The following is a 6000-nucleotide window of genomic DNA, read 5'->3' as shown; positions in this document are numbered from 1 at the left end:
ATAATGACGAAAATTATCACATACAACATTGTCATTTTATTCTTCCAATAAAATGGTTTATTACAGAAGTAAGCAAATAATGTTTTTAGGCAAAAAACATTATTTGTTTTTAGCCTAAAAACATTATTTGTTTTTAGCCTAAAAACATTATTGTTCCCCACAAAGGGTGGGGAAACAACCTTCCCATTGAGATGAGAAAAAGCTGCTGATTAGACAAAATTTCAATTTAGAAACTGTAAAATATGAAATATAAAATTTTAACATCACATTTGGAGATTTTAGTTCAAATACAGCAAAAACATGGCAAACACCCTAAACCTAAAACATTAAAGTGACCCAGTGCCTTTTAATTGACAAACTGTGTGTGTGTGTGTGTGTAAACTCTGCAATAACAACTAATTCCTGAGAAGTAAATATAAGAGCAAAGCACAGATTGTAATATGTACCTGTAATTGGATCTGTTGGCCTTTCCTTTGGCTATTTTTTTTTTTTTTTTTTTTTTAAATAAATATCATTTCATTATAACATCCAAATATTTCTGAATACAATCATTCCTAACTGCACACAGAGGAGGGAGGGAGGGAGGGAGGGGGGGAGAGAGAGAGAGAGAGAATAGGAAAGGTTCAATCAGCAAAATGCACTTGATTAAAGGTCCTGCACTGCAAACTGTACAATTATTAGCTTCACTGGATTTTGAACAATATCTAGGGGGAAAAAAGGTTAAAATTACATCACTGTCAGATGAAAGTAGAATAATCAGAAAATAGTTTTAAAAAAAATAAATTTTGGGAATTTAAGATGAAATTTTTCTGATTTTCATGCATTTATGTTTAGCAAAACTGATAAAGTAATTTTTGACAGTTTAGTATAAAATAAACTTTGAAATAAAATTTTGAAAATTTAGTTACAGGCTGCTGTAATTAAACTAAAAATTATGCTGTTAAAAATATTACAGACTATCATCTATTAAATATTTTGTTCATAGATAATATAATGGTGTAACAGTTTTAGGAAGATTGTGAATGTCCTGTCAAGTTCAACTGCAGTAACCATACCATTTTGAAGCCATATGGATCATTTCCACTTCTATGAAATACGTAGAGATTGGAACACTGATCAATACAGCTGTCTTTAAGCGCAATAATTTTACAATTATCAGTATATGGCAACCATACTGTTACTTTTATACTTTGTATAATTAGATAAGTTATAGAATTTCTTAAAGTACTGATATGATTGGACTCAAGTTCGAATAGCAAAGCTTAATAAACGGTACTCACCTTAGATAATCTGCTGTTGTTACATGAAGAATAATTTTGAGGCTTAAGCAGTTTTGAATAATTTAGAATTTAAAAGTAAGTTAATTGGTAAGTTAATTAAAAACGGAATTAAAATATGCTCAAGAAAGTAGAAGTGCACAACTTTGTCCCTGGTTGTCACTGAAGAATTAATTAAAAACTTTAAAATAGTAAACCGGTGAAGCCAAAAGTCATAAACGACTGACTTTCATTTTTTTTAAATGCCATCAGTTGGCGATACTAAAGTGAGAAGAGAGTGCGTGTTTTAACCCTCCAACCTCTCCCCGGTCTGAAATCTCATGCACTTAAGATTCCCGCATGTCACAAAGAGCATCACGGGAACATAGAAGTTCTCTTCTCACTCTAGTATTGCCAACTGATGACGTTAAAAAATGAAAGTCAGTCATTTATGACTTTTGGCTTCACCGGTTTCATATTTTAAAGTTTTTAATTAATTCTTCAGTGACAACCAGGGACAAAGTTGTGCACTTCTACTTCCTTGAGCATATTTTAATTACATATCCTTACCAATTAACTTACTTTTAAATTCTAAATTATTCAAAACCGCTTAAGCTTCAAAATTATTCTTCCATCCTACTTCATGTAACAACAGCAGATTATCTAAGGTGAGTTTGGTTTGTATAACTAATTTGCTTTGCAAATGGTATTAGTAACGACAAATGATGGAAGAAAGAAAGGAAGCTTATAAAGCGTCAGCCAAAAAAAAAAAAAAAAACCCTGTCAACTTTCCAATAGTTTGTTTAGTTATCCATTAATTTATTCAAACTACCCATTTCCCCAAAATCAGATGGAAGCTTATTCTCAAAATTAACCACCTGCTTGTTGAAGGTAAACTTTCGAATATCTCTCAACTATCCTTCTCAATTTGAAGAATGCTATCAGCACTGAGCTTGCACAGTCCATTCAAAGCCTTAAACACCTCAATCAGATAATCTCATAGATGCTTAGTCCCCAGATTCTGCAATTTGCAGAAATAAAGCCTTTCTTGGTAAGAACACCCTTCGTAAAATGAGGGCTCCAGACCTGTACAGTACTCAAGATGTAGCCTATCACCTTGAATAATGGAATAATCACTCCCTTATCCCTGATAGCAAAGTTTCTGTATATCATTGATAAAACTCCAGGAATAGTCCTGGTAGACTGTCTGCACTGTTCACAGAACTTCACATCTCACTGCACAATTCTCCCCAAGTCTTTTTTCATTTTCCACTACCGAGTATAGCACCACACAGTTGGTATTCAAAGTATTCTTGTATGTAAAGGAAATAACCAGGGTTTCCCCTATATGCCGCTGAGTCATCTAATGGCAAAGTGCCAAGGCCAGCATTTATATATATATAAAAAAAAGATCTAATGAAATGTTTGTATCTTTATGTGTTAATTAATGTGTGTTTTGTTGTATGTTATAAGCCAGCACCTGGCATTTAGCAGTCAGGGGGCAGGAGAACAAAGGCTCCCCTACCCCCAACTCCTGTCCCAAGCCACGACGGTTCTCCTATCAAGAGACACGTACCGAGGTGAACCTCAAAGCACAGTTGGTATGTTAATCTGGGGCTTTTGTTGCCCATATGTAGTACCTTGCATTTGTTGATGTTTATAAGCTTACTGCTACTTCTCAGCCCATCTGCCTAATTTTTCTACATCTTGTTGCAGCATCTTAGTTTAGACATTAAGCCTGACATACCTTCATCAGCATCATTAATAAAAATATAAAACAGTGGCACCAGCACTGAAGCCTGGGGGATTCCACTAATAACACTAGTCCCCAAAGGGCACTCTGTATCTTACTACTCTGTGGGTAAGGGTATCTAATCCACATGTTGGACAAGTTTTGTAGCTCCCTTGAATGCTAAGTTTTTAATTATATTTAGCAGTTTTATTGACTTATTTGTTATATTAAATTATTTTCTATAAGTAGTTTATAGACCTAGCCAAGCTCTATGATTTATTTTGAATTTAGATAGCGTGATTTTGAAAGTAATTAATACTGGTGTCCGTAGATTTACCGTTCGTAACTTTCCGCCATTGTTATACGATAAAACATATACCACGAACTAGATAGCGTAAGGTTTAATGTAAAACAAGATAGCAAGCATAGTAGTATCAATTAATCAGTAAAATTTACTAATCTTATTAAATTTCATTGTCAATTAAATTGTACTTTTTTAACTAAATACATATAACAACCTAGTTTTACAAATGTAACATTATAAATTAATACTTATAACTTGACAGGAGATAAGAAAGTCATATAACATAAATCGGAGATAATATTCGATACCAAAATACATACATACTTATATCCACATTGGGATATAAATTTAGGGTTATATTTTGAATTCGAAAATGAATAGAAATCATGACTCAGACCAGAGCAGCAAAGCAAAAGGCTCAAACTGATTGGAGTGCTGTGGCTAAGGGCAGAACTGAGTTGGGCGGTTGTCCTCTGAATCACATCTATTGAAATGTACTGCTTGTTTGATTTTTGTGGAGCAATCAGGAACAGGACATGATATTGCCAAGGGGAATATCATGTCCCGTCTTTGTGTGTGCACGATGTAAGGAGTGTCAGGAAATCAGGTGCCAACTCAGCGTTATGGGCCTATATGAGAGCTTGAAGGACAGGGTGGATCCCTCGAAGGCTTTAAATTGAGGGGCCCATCAAGCTCTCAGCTGCCTAAATCAATGCCAGAGCTTGCACTTGAGCATCACGCAACACAGCAGCAATCCCCAAGGCAGAATGCGCTGGTTTCAAAGGAACTAGTTGTTGTCGGTGACTCTACTGTCAGGGAAAGGGGGAACATATTGTGCAAAAAGATAGTGGAACAGGACCAAGGAATGTCTGACAGGTGCAAAGGCTAATGACATTGTAGAGCAGATATCATCTTTTAAGGGCACAAAAGGTGATATTGTTGTACACGTTGGCACTAATGATATTAAGAGTAGGAGACCGGCAAAATTACTTAACAAGTACAGGTCAATGCTGAAAAAAAACTGCGAGTTAGAATTGAATTTGAAAGTGTCTGCAATTCTGCCCAGACACGATAGGAAGGAGTATATGATGAGAGCCTTGTCGATCAATTTGGCTCTGGAGAGATTGTGCAAGGCTCAAGGAGTAGAATTTTTCTCAGCCTGGTCTGTGCTTGTTAACAGGAGAGACTGCTTCTACAAGGATGTGATACACTTAAATAGAAAGGATGCAAGAATATTTGCTGATGCTATTGAGGCAGAGTTAGGTGGGTCGGAAAACTGCTAGCTTGAGGGATACACGGACTAATAGATTAACAGTAGCCGATGACAGAGGTGAAAGTGATTCTTGCACTGCTTCTATTGAAATGCAATTGATTGGGAGTTATAGTGGAAAAGTAAATATACAGGCTGTGTTAGGATAACAAAGAGTAGAAACAGGTCCATTTATCCTTGCATGTACACCAACGCTAGAAGTATAGTTAATAAATTTGATGAGCTTGGAGTGCTAGTCAAGACATCAAAGGCAGATATTGTTGGGATATCAGAGATGTGGTGTCACACAGACATAAGCAGTGCAGACAGTAGCGGATTAAGGTTGGTTGAGGCCCCAGGCGCAGAAGAAAATATTGGGGCCCTTAAAAAAAGAGAGAGAGAGACAGGGAAAATAAATACACATGTTAACCATTTTTTTAAATAAATAAAAAATATTATGTACTATTAATGTTTTATTTCCAATAAAATTTGAATATGATTAAAAATAGCATAATAATAATCACAAAGTTTTGAACTAATAGTTGAACATATTAGTTCAACTAATTTGTTGGGGTTTTGCGTGGGCCCTTCAGAAGTCGGTTCCCAGGGCGTGCGCCCACCGTTAAATCCGCCTCTGAGTGCAGAAATGGAATTTTGGAGTACAATGTGTACAGAAAGGACAGGAAGGGAGGAGGAGTTATGCTGTTAGTTAAAAAACACAAAATCCAAGGAAGTGCATCCAATTAATGTTGGTGGACAATGCAATGCTGAGTCTGTTTGGTGTGACATAAGCATTGGGAGATCAAAATTGAGAGTAGGAGTGTGTTATAGGCCTGATGAATCTGATGAGTATAATGAGCAATTGTGCAGAGAAATAGAGTGGGCCAGTAAATCAGAGTGCTTTATAATGGGGAATTTTAATTTCCCAAAGATTGACTGAATTTGTGGGTGGTCACTCACACAAAAGCAAGGCTTTTGTGGATTTATTGGATGATTGTTTTCTACAGCAGCATGTTCGGGAGACAACTAGATGGAGTAATATTCTTGATCTGATTATCAGTAGTGATTCTTCATGCATTAAGAATCTGGAGATAAAGGAACCACTAGATGGCAATGATCAGTGTGCTGAAATGGGATTTGCTCAAAGAGGTAACTACCATCAAGGGCAAAGGGAAGGGTTTTTGCTTTCATAAAGGTGACTACGGTTGTCTGAGACGGTATTTAAATTCTATACGGTGGGACCAACTAAAGATGTTACCAACAGCAAATTCAAAATAGAAAGCATTCAAAGCATTAATATTGGAAGCTACTAGGCTTTTCATATTAACTCAGAAATATCGTTCATTTAGGCCTAAATAGATGTCACATGAACTAATTAGACATGCGACAGAGAAGAAAAATGCATGGGATACAAATAAAATAACAGGTGACGAAGAAGCCTATAATAGATATAAGCTGG

At 35.9% G+C, this 6000-nt stretch overlaps 1 protein-coding gene across 1 annotated transcript in view; it reads right to left on the bottom strand.

Annotated features, from left to right (window-relative positions):
* Nucleotides 1-594: 594 nt before the first annotated feature.
* LOC150087145 (formin-binding protein 1-like) overlaps nt 595-6000 on the bottom strand; it is a 345740-nt gene continuing 340334 nt past the window's right edge. Inside the window, exon 15 of the mRNA XM_090371850.1 lies at nt 595-704. The gene's annotated coding sequence lies outside the window, so the exon portion shown is untranslated. The remainder of the gene's footprint in view (nt 705-6000) is intronic.

This window comes from Mastigoproctus giganteus, chromosome 4, assembly GCF_048544385.1.
Source record: "Mastigoproctus giganteus isolate SK-2022 chromosome 4, ASM4854438v1, whole genome shotgun sequence".
NCBI lineage: Eukaryota > Metazoa > Arthropoda > Arachnida > Uropygi > Thelyphonidae > Mastigoproctus > Mastigoproctus giganteus.
The sequence above is the reverse complement of the archived record's forward strand: the minus strand, read 5'-3'. Positions and strand labels throughout refer to the sequence as shown.